The following is a 10,693-nucleotide window of genomic DNA, read 5'->3' on the forward strand; positions in this document are numbered from 1 at the left end:
CAGCTAGTACCTCGGGCAACTCCGCATGGATGCCCGGCATCGCCACCCGAGGGAATCCGGTCAGTCACCTTTCTTCCGGAATGTCTCTCATTACCATCTCGGCTCGGTAGGCCTCCAAATAGCTCGTGGCGTCCTTCCCACCGAACCGTCCTATCGTGCCGACGACCGCTTCAATAGCCCTATCGAGGGCGCCTACGCCTTCGCGCGCACTCACTATCTGATCCACAGCCGACGCCATGGCTTCAGCAAGATCTGACCCCCTCATCTTTCTATTCCTCTGCCGCCTGTTCATGTCGGGTTCACCAATGATGTCGCGTTATTACGTGCGTGCATGGAGAACGAGGCGGGACCACCGAGGTCTTGGACCAAGAAATAGCGAGGAGGAGAACAGAAAGGCAACGGACGCTCTTGCACACGCACAGACATGGGAGCACATAGGAATCACAATCCAACAACACAACAGAACGAGACGACTAGAAGTCCGGGTACCTCAACGCGTATGTACATAAATAAATAAATATATATCAAGACGGTTACAACTAACAGGCCGGCGAGGCGAACACCGATGCCTGTTCACTCACACGCAAACAAAAGAGCGAGATGGAGACTCTGCCGGAAGCACACAAGCGTTCCACTAAGCAGAGTCAGCCTCCTGAAAACCTGCGCAAAATGGCTATGGAGAGTGGCAGAGGGGAAGAGCTCCGTCTCAGTCTGGCAACACTTCCTCCTCTCTAACGCACGATACCTCTCTCATCCCTCTCCCTCTCTTTTATAGCCCAAGGAGAGAGGCCGTTATCATCCGTTACATCATATTAATTCTCTGTCCTTTCGGACAGAGATACAACTCGATTCTCTCCCTATTGAATGTGCGTTACCTAGGATTTCACCTCAACCGACTTGTACCTACCTACTTGCTATACAACGAAAAGTGTGCTCACGTGTTAGTGCCGGTTTACACATGCTAAACTCGTTTTCCGCCTAGGGACGGTTTTCTTCGCGACAACAAACATGGCCACGCGTCCCCCTCGGTAAGGACCCACCAACATTCCAAAGTAGACATTAGGTAGGATTAGGCATAGTTTTAGCAATTAGTTAGTTCCACCTACACCACCTACCACCTCACCCAAATTACATCAGGTTAGAGGCATCCATTAGTCACTTTCACATTCACTTAAGTATTTAAAGGCACATGCACAACATCCAAGGCACAACACTAACTCCCTAGGACACGTGGCCATAATATCCTATTATGGCATCCACGCCCAAGAATCTCCAGGCTCCTCTTCATGCACAAAACCCTAGGCGTTCGCTAAAAAACAATTACCCCAAGCCCACTCTACACACAGACGTTTTCTTGCACACCCAGCATTCATCGCTTCCACGCTCTCAAGCTTCCTCTCGCTCTCAACACATTCATCGCTCCCACCGCTCTTGCTCACAAGCCCTCTCTTGCCCTCGTAGCCTCGCTGCCGCACCACAACCATCTCCTTCCCTCACTCTGTCTTGGCCTGGTCGAATCCTCCTTCCCCAATCTTCCACATAGCAGAACCCCGAGTCCAGTATGCCTCTTGCAGCTTCACAGGAAACCCACTCCTGGCTTCAAGAACGAGGCTTGGGTGGTTATTTAAAGGTGATCGATGCCCTTGCGCACCCTGATGCCCAAGCGGTCGCACGACGAATCCACCCGGACACAGTCACCAACAATATGATTCATGCTGCCTTGGACCTAAAACTAGGAGGTGACCATGAGGTCGAGATTCCCCCTTCCATGACCTTGAAGGAATACTTTGGTGCGTATTCCATATCTAGTAAAGCCTACCGCACCTACAGTAGATCCAACAAGGCATTCGGGGAACTCGCTCGCATCCTGATGGAGTACGCGTTCGTGCATACCAACCCTACCAGTATGCCACAGAGCAAAGCGGCGATCATCATCAGTGCTTAAGAGGGAAACAAAATCGACTGGGGAATCATCACAGGCGAAGGAATCCAAGCGGCGCTCGAATCCTTCCAAACCGGTAAGCGTCTGTTGCCTGTGATCAACCACTTCCTTACAGTCCTCTACCCACCTCCTTCGGTTTCCCCTCGTCGCACCCTGATCTCTCCGCCACCACCACGGAAACAACGCGGGCAGATTTTGGAGATAACTCAGGAAGAATGGGAAGAATCCTCATCTTCTCCACCTCCCGCAGGCATTCGGCACCCCGCTTCCGCCTCGGCCCCACCCCCACCCGTGTCGAATAGGATGAGGCCGAGGAGGCCATCCCCGAGGATGTCACCATACGCCAGAGGCCACCAAGGACATCAATGACCTCTCCTCAACCGAGCCCACGGCCCAGCAGCCAGCAGCCCTCGACTATCCGACAACAGAAGAGGAAATAGTCTGAGGAGCCAACACCACCGGCCCCGGACGCGCAGAACCAGCCGCCAAAAAGACGTCGTATCATTCGAGAGGCAACCACAGAAACCGAAGGCGACCAGCGGCAGAAATCAAAAGAGGCTAGCCCCCCCTTCATGGACATAGTACCAGCGGAGTCATGGCTCCAAGTCGGAACGATTGAGCATGGCCAAACCACAGATATCAGAGGAGGAAGTCCTCGGGTACAAAGATCTCCCCACGGAGGCATACGAGTTAAGTGCCCTACTTCGATTGGGCACAACTTACAAGTTAATGGATTTCCTCGTACGCGCCCAAGTAGCTGTCGCCGCTCGTATGGCCGAGGAGCACGCCGAAACAAAGATGATCCAACGTGCGCTAATGGGTGAAATCGAACCTCACGAGGATCGAGCCTTACAAAAGATAGGACGGAAGAAGCAAGTCCAGAATGCTTCGCTTCGGAACATGGCCTTAGTCGAGGCATATCGCAATCTACACCACACTACTCGGGCAGCCAAGGACATGGCCCGACGTATCAAAATGGCGCATCAGCAAGCCAAACGGGCTACCGACCTATGGCAAGCCGCTGAGGAGAAACTGGCGACACTCACGCACCAACAACCGCCCTTAATCCTCCCTGCGCCGAGTGAAGCTGTCTCACCAGCCACTCTTCTGAACCCGAGCCTGAGTTCTGAAGGTACCATAGCACACAAAGACGACACCGCCCACCCCACGGTAGCCACGGCCGAGGCCAGCACAATGACAGACTTGGTACAGGCAAGTGAGCCATTGTCACGGGCAGATATCAGCCCCCACCCCCAAACCAGCCACGGACATGGCCCGACGTATCAAAATGGCGCATTAGCAAGCCAAACGGGCTACCGACCTAGGGCAAGCCGCCGAGGAGAAACTGGCAACACTCACGCAGCAACAGCCGCCCTTACTCCTCCCTGCGCTGAGTGAAGCTGTCTCACCAGCCACTCTTCTGAACCCGAGCCCGAGTTCTGAAGGTACCGTAGCACACAAAGACTGTGACACTGCCCACCCCACAATAGCCACGGCCGAGGCCGGCACAATGACAAACTCGGTACAAGCAAGTGAGCCATCGTCACGGGCAGATATCAACCCGAACCCCCAAACCAGCCACGACTCGACACAAAGCCACCACCTCCGGAAGTCATGGAACGAGCGACACAGACAGACAGGGAGTCCTCGGCACAACTCCAGCAAGCGGCAACCCAGATAGGGCCTCCCCAATAAGGACTACCAGGAGGAGCTTCAGGCCCAGATCTCGTTGGCCGAAATGGCCGAACAGAATCAAAACAACATTCTTGGCCAGCCACGAGCCGCGAAGCGAACCTCAAGCGCTTGCTTGCTGAAAGGTTGGCCGCGCTTGAAGCACGAGAACAAGAGGTGATGACCCTCCAAGTCTCAATCACTGAGGCTAAGGAACGGTTCATCAAAGAAACCGAGCAGAATAGCCAACGAGAACAACAACTCTTTGCCGACAACCAGGAATTACGTCGTCATCAACGAGCCTTCTAGGACATGACCAACGAACATATGCAGAAGTGGAGGATCTCGAAGGAGCAATGAGCGAAAATTTCCGATGCATATCACCAGTTGCAATCCGAGCACATCGCCGTCAAAGAACAACTCTGGGACGCTTGGCAACTAAGAAGGGACGAAACTGTAGCTCAACTCACCAACCGTTATGAGCAGACCATCGCGCTCATCACAGAAAAAGCAAAAGATAATCAAGCTACGTTAGCACTCTTCGCCCGCAAAAGCCAAGCATAAGCCAAGGCCGCAAGGGAGGCACTGGAAGTTCACCGCGCGAGCATCGGCATGGACGATACCAAAATCAAGACCCTAATCCACAAGTATCGCCAACAATTCACCACGAAGATCAAAGAAACGCTTGACCATGTTTGGCAGGAGTGGTCAGCCCAAGCCGCGGACCTACACATACTACGCGCGAATGCCGAGAACCGACGGAAGGAGGGCCGAGGGTTTTACAAGATGGATGACACCAGCATCCAGACCCTTCGTGAGGACTTAAGATACAAGTGTATAATGGACGTATTCACACTATCCCTTTGTATAGCTCAAGTTTGGGCCATTTGTGTAATTAGCATAAATGGTAGTTGCCCTAAGTTTGTCACTATATAAAGTGACCTAGTAACCTTTTTGTAAGGTTGGTTGTATTATTGTTTCTATTGAATAGAAAGAGTCTTTTGTGCCTCCTCTCTCTCTCTCTCTCTATCTCTGTGCACGATCTTGGAAACTGTCATACGCAGGTACTCAACCCCAATCGAATGCTACTTGATCTTCCGCATTGACGGCCTTGTCTTCAACATTTGGTATCAGAGCGAGGTCCCTCAACCCGCAGTCGGCCGTCATCACAGCCTGCACAGTATTCGGCCTTTCGCTTCATCCTAGTCTGCAAAGCATTCGGTTTCTTGCGTCATTCGAAGAAACAGAGAAGAAAGTAGGCAAACACAAGCTTGAATCTCGCTGCGTTAGATCATCACTCAGAGTAAGCCAGTCGGCTGTACTCTACTTCCTTGATCGTAACTGCTTGAGGTGGGCTTCCTGCACAACGACGACTTCAAGGACAACCCCAGTTCGTGTTTCATTCGATTGGACAATAATCGGAAGGACCAGTCGGTTCCATTGCTCTCACCATTGCCGTCAACCGAAACCGAATCGGCTTGAAGTACTGTCGGATCGTTAAATCTAGGTTCAACTCGACTAAGACAGTTGTCGGTAGTCAATCCGAACCAAATCCCCGATTCTCCGTAATCAACATCACTTGTGTCCAACTTCGGCTAGAACGACACTGAGTGGGCCAAACCGCTGCACTTCACCAAAGTTCGTAGCCGACTTAGGGCAGAGTCATGACATCAACATCCGGCTCGTCAAAAATGAGTCTACGAAAGTTCGATGGATCGAACTTCAACTTCTGGAAGGAGCAAATGCAGGACTATCTCATAGTCAAGGGGCAAATCGATCCCATCGAAAATGAAGCACCTCTAGAAGGATACAAACCAATTGAGTGGCAGAAGCTAGACAGAATCGTCCGCGCCACGATTCGGATGCACCTATCGGAATCGGTATACTTTACGGTGCAATCGTGTACGACAGCATTCGAACTGTGGAAAACACTGTCGGACACCTACGAAAAGAAGGTCGCTGCAACGAAGATGTTTCTGATCCGGCGCCTCTACAACTTGCGGATGAAAGAATCAGATTCGGTTCAAGCACATCTCAATGAGTACGAAAGCATAAGCTCCCAAATCTCATCTCAGGGGACGGCAATCGAGGATGAACTCAGAGCAATGATACTCATGAGCAGCCTTCCCTCATCATGGGAAACTTTCGTCACAACCGTGTGCAACGCGTCAACCACGGCTGTTAAATACTCCGAAGTCACGAGCGCAATCCTGACCGAAGCAGCTCGGAGAAAGTCTTTCGCCAAAGACTCAACAGACGACGCTTATGTAGTACAAGGTTCGACAGAACGATCGAACATACGAGGAAGAGATTCCTCACGGCAGCCGAACAATCAGCGAAGACGGAGCCAGTCACGGGATAATCGAATCTGCAACTATTGCAAGAAACCCGGACACATCAAAGCCAACTGCCGCGCACTCAAGAACAAGAACGACAAGTCTCAGAAATCAGACAAGAAGAGTGGCCGGCATGAGGAGATCAATTACGTCAGCTTCTCAGCTGATGTGCTACCAAACGACCCAAATATACTATCAATCGAAAATCCAGTCGGATCAGAAGTTCTGCTCACGACTGAAGAATCGAGCACATGGCTCTTAGATTCGGGCGCGTCATTTCACGTGACTCCTCATCGATCCCAATTTCGGCAATATACGATCCGTCACTCCGACTCAGTTCGAGTCGGCAACTCGCAACACCGTGACATCATTGGAATCGGCACAGTAGAGCTCAACCTCACAGGTGGCTCTACACTTGTACTTCACAATGTCCGACATGTACCCGAGCTCTCAAGGCCATTGATCTCAGTCGGACAACTAGATGAAGACGGCATTCGTGCCGGTTTTTCTTCGGGAGGGTGGACACTCCACAGGGGGAACCTCCTGCTTGCTAGAGGACCCAAGATACACTCACTGTATCCGTTACATGTTACGCTCAGAGAGGGTAACCTGTTTTTGGTGGATATTCCTGTGTCATCACTATGGCACAGAAGATTAGGACACCTCAGCAAGGCCGGCATTACGCACCTATCTAGAGCCGGATACATCCCTAAACTCTCCTTCTCGGACCATCAATTCTACGAACATTGCCAGTATGGCAAACAAGCAACCGCATCACACCCGACATCAGCACCAAGAGAAACGAGACCTCTCGATTTAGTCCACTCGGACGTCTGTGGCCCAATGCCGCATCAGTCTCTCGGCGGTGCCTCTTACTTCGTCAGTTTTATTGACGATTCGACTCGAAAGGTGTGGGCTTATCCAATTCGCACCAAAGATCGTGTCTTCTCGATCTTCTCCGATTGGCTCGCTATGGTAGAAAATCAAACTGACCGAAAACTGAAATGCTTTCGGACCGACAATGGGGGAGAGTTCAAATCAGAAGAATTCGTCAAATTCTGCCGACAACGCGGCATCCGACGTGAATTTACGGCACCACACAGTCCGGAGCAAAACGGGATTGCAGAACGCATGAATCGGACAATCCAAGAACGGATAGTTTCCATGCTCCAACACTCCGGACTGTCGGATGGCTTCTGGGCAGAGGCTCTACTCACGGCAGTACACATAATCAATATGTCGCCAAGCAGACCTCTAGGACTTCAAATTCCTCAGGAACTATGGATCGGCAGTAAGCCGAATTACGACAAGCTGAGGATCTTCGGATGCGAGGCGTACGCCCTTATTCCGAAAGATGATCGCCGAAAACTTGCACCTCGGTCCAGGAAATGCATTTTCCTTGGATATGGATCAGACGGCGAAATGGGATACCGACTCTGGGACCCCGAACGCAGACAAATCGTTCGAAGTTCGGACGTTGTGTTCAACGAGTCGGCTATGAATCCATCAGTCGAAACACCGATCGAAGTCCGAAGGGTAACATTTTCCGATGTGCCGACCCTTCAAGAAGGCCCCGCTCCTAACACACGGTCAGCTCCACGGGTAGCTGAACCTTACACTACCGACTCGGACAACTCTGACTCGGCACAGCAGAATAATTCGCTTTCGGACCATCCGACCTCGATACCCGATACGACCAGTCCAATCATACCTCGACGATCCGAGAGACTGTCGCAACCTCCAGAGAGGTATTCTCCTGGAATTTTCTTCACCGACGCCGGCGAACCGACGTCTTACGAAGAAGCATCGACATCTGTCGATTCAGCCACCTGGCATCTGGCGATGGAGTCGGAAATGCACTCCATTCGGGCAAACAAGACTTGGGATCTGGTCGAATTACCTAAGAATCGACGTGCTCTTCCTTGCAAGTGGGTTTATCGACTAAAAGAGACGTCTGATTCGACCACCCCAAAGTACAAGGCCAGATTAGTTGCGAAGGGCTTCCGACAAGAATATGGCGTCGACTTCGACGAGATTTTTTCACCAGTGGTGAAAATGACAACCCTTCGTTTTCTACTCGGCGTAGTGGCAGCTGACAACTTGGAGCTGATTCAGCTAGATGTCAAAACAACCTTCCTCCATGGTGATCTTGAAGAGGAAATTTATATGGAGCAGCCAAAAGGCTTCGTGGCAACTGGCCAAGAACATCTAGTCTGCCGACTCAGGAAGAGTCTATACGGCCTCAAACAGGCACCGCGACAATGGTACAAGAAGTTCGACGACTTCATCCAATCGATCGGCTTCTCCAAAAGCGATGAGGACCATTGTCTTTTTACCAACACAGCTCAAGATGGATCACCCATCTTCCTCATCATTTACGTGGACGACATGCTAATTTCTGGACGCCACGCGGGCGAACTTGCCGATCTCATTCGGCAATTGCGGTTGAAGTTTGCCATGAAGGACCTCGGTCCGGCACGACACATACTTGGCATGAAGATTAGTCGGCATCGCGATAAACGACATCTTTTTTTGTCTCAGACCGACTATATCGGACGTGTCTTGGAACGCTTCAACATGCAATCAGCCAAATCTGCTTCAACCCCGCTCCCCATGAATCTTCGGCTCTCTCAGCGAGACTGCCCGACATCCGGTCCGGAGGGGGAAGATATGAAGTCGGTACCGTATGCACCGGCAGTCGGCTCCCTTATGTACCTGATGGTCGCGACACGGCCTGATATTTCTCATGCCGTAGGAGTCGTTAGCAGATTTATGCACAATCCTGGCCGATCGCATTGGAACGCAGTCAAGCATGTGTTCAAATATCTGGCTGGCACAAAAGACCACGGCATTCTTTTCGGTCCGAACTCAACCTCAGGCGTAGTCGGTTACACCGACTCGGACTTCGCCGGCTGTATAGACAGTCGGAAATCAACAACTGGATACTGCTTCAAATTCGGCAATGGAGCAATTTCGTGGAAGTCGAAACTTCAGGAGTGCACAGCGACCTCAACGACCGAAGCAGAATATGTAGCTGCGTCCGACGCTGCAAAAGAAGCTTTGTGGCTCGGCCGGCTGGCGCACACGTTTCGACAAGTCGACCATGACTCGGCCCCAGTTGTCTATAGCGACAGTCAAGGTGCTGTTGCCTTGTCGAAAAATCCGGTTCACCACAACGCCTCCAAACATATCGACGTTCGATATCACTTCGTTCGGGACTGCGTCATTTCAGGGAAAATCGGTCTAGAGAAAATATCCACAACCGACAATGTCGCAGATGGAATGACCAAGTGTCTTTCGGCATACCGCTTTCGGTCCCTTCGGCATCAGATGGGCGTAACGACAAACCAGTCCGGTTAGAGCCGGACACAGCGCAGGATGGTTTCAGACAACCGACATCAGTTCCTTAATGATCGGCTTCAACTCTTCCGACCCGACCAGTCCGGCCTTCTGCCTTCGGACCCTACCGACTCGAACAAAACTGATATGTCCGAGAACCTAGGTTTATACCTGTAATCTTAGATAACCCATGTATACGCCCATTACGGGGGAGTGTCGAATACAAGTGTATAATGGACGTATTCACACTATCCCTTTGTATAGCTCAAGTTTGGGCCATTTGTGTAATTAGCATAAATGGTAGTTGCCCTAAGTTTGTCACTATATAAAGTGACCTAGTAACCTTTTTGTAAGGTTGGTTGTATTATTGTTTCTATTGAATAGAAAGAGTCTTTTGTGCCTCCTCTCTCTCTCTCTCTCTATCTCTGTGCACGATCTTGGAAACTGTCATACGCAGGTACTCAACCCCAATCGAATGCTACTTGATCTTCCGCATTGACGGCCTTGTCTTCAACAATCTGCTCCTACCAACGTCCACATCCCAGCGGAGCCACAGACTATAACCCCGACCCTGCCTGCATCAGTCCCAATAGAGGAGGGCACACACGCCGACACCGCCATCCCCAACTCGGCAACACCACCCCCATCACCAACCCCACCAGCCGAGCAGCCAGCCCAACCCCACGCCCCCGGGGATATCCTCGGCATATTGGAAGAAGAATAAGACCAACCTCTAAGCCCCGTAGGAACGGGCCATTTTTGTAATTCGTGTGGTTTTGTTAAATCCATGGTGAACCGTGGGTCCGACGGACAAAGTCCTATCCCACGGGCGTGCCAGGTGTTGTCCATAGGCCAAAAATAGAAATTAGTTAAATATAATACGCCAGAAGTAAGGCGAGTAGGTAAGGGAGAATTAGGTAAAACGCCGAGTTTCGAGCCTCACAATCAACCAACCGCTCGGCGTTGTATGAAGGAAAAGAAGTATATAAACCGAGGTCTGCGTACCTCAGCAAGGGAGAGATATCCAGAGCCTAGGCGAGGTTGTTTAATAGATATAGGAGCTTTGTAAGGCTACCGGCTATGGGCCGTGTTTTTTGTAAACATCGCTAATGATTACAGTAATACATATCTATTTGCTCTTGTTGTTTTCATCTATGTGTCGTCGTTTCTAAGGTCTCAACTACGTATACGACCCGAGCTCTATTCCGGGTATGCTCTCCGTGTTCTTCCCTTAACGACACACCGTGCACAAGTCTTCACGATTACACTTCCCTTGATACCGATAGCTCGTAGGCATATCGAAGGTGTTTCCGGCAAAACGGTTAACACACCAAAACCTTTTGAGACAAATGACTAACTTACATGATCCTAAGCCTTCTCTAAATCTAGTTGTGACATAACAATA

This window comes from Azolla caroliniana, unplaced genomic scaffold (genome assembly GCF_043228905.1).
Source record: "Azolla caroliniana isolate FFs.n. ecotype wild unplaced genomic scaffold, voAzoCaro1.0.p SCAF_9, whole genome shotgun sequence".
In the NCBI taxonomy this organism is placed as follows: Eukaryota; Viridiplantae; Streptophyta; class Polypodiopsida; order Salviniales; family Salviniaceae; genus Azolla; species Azolla caroliniana.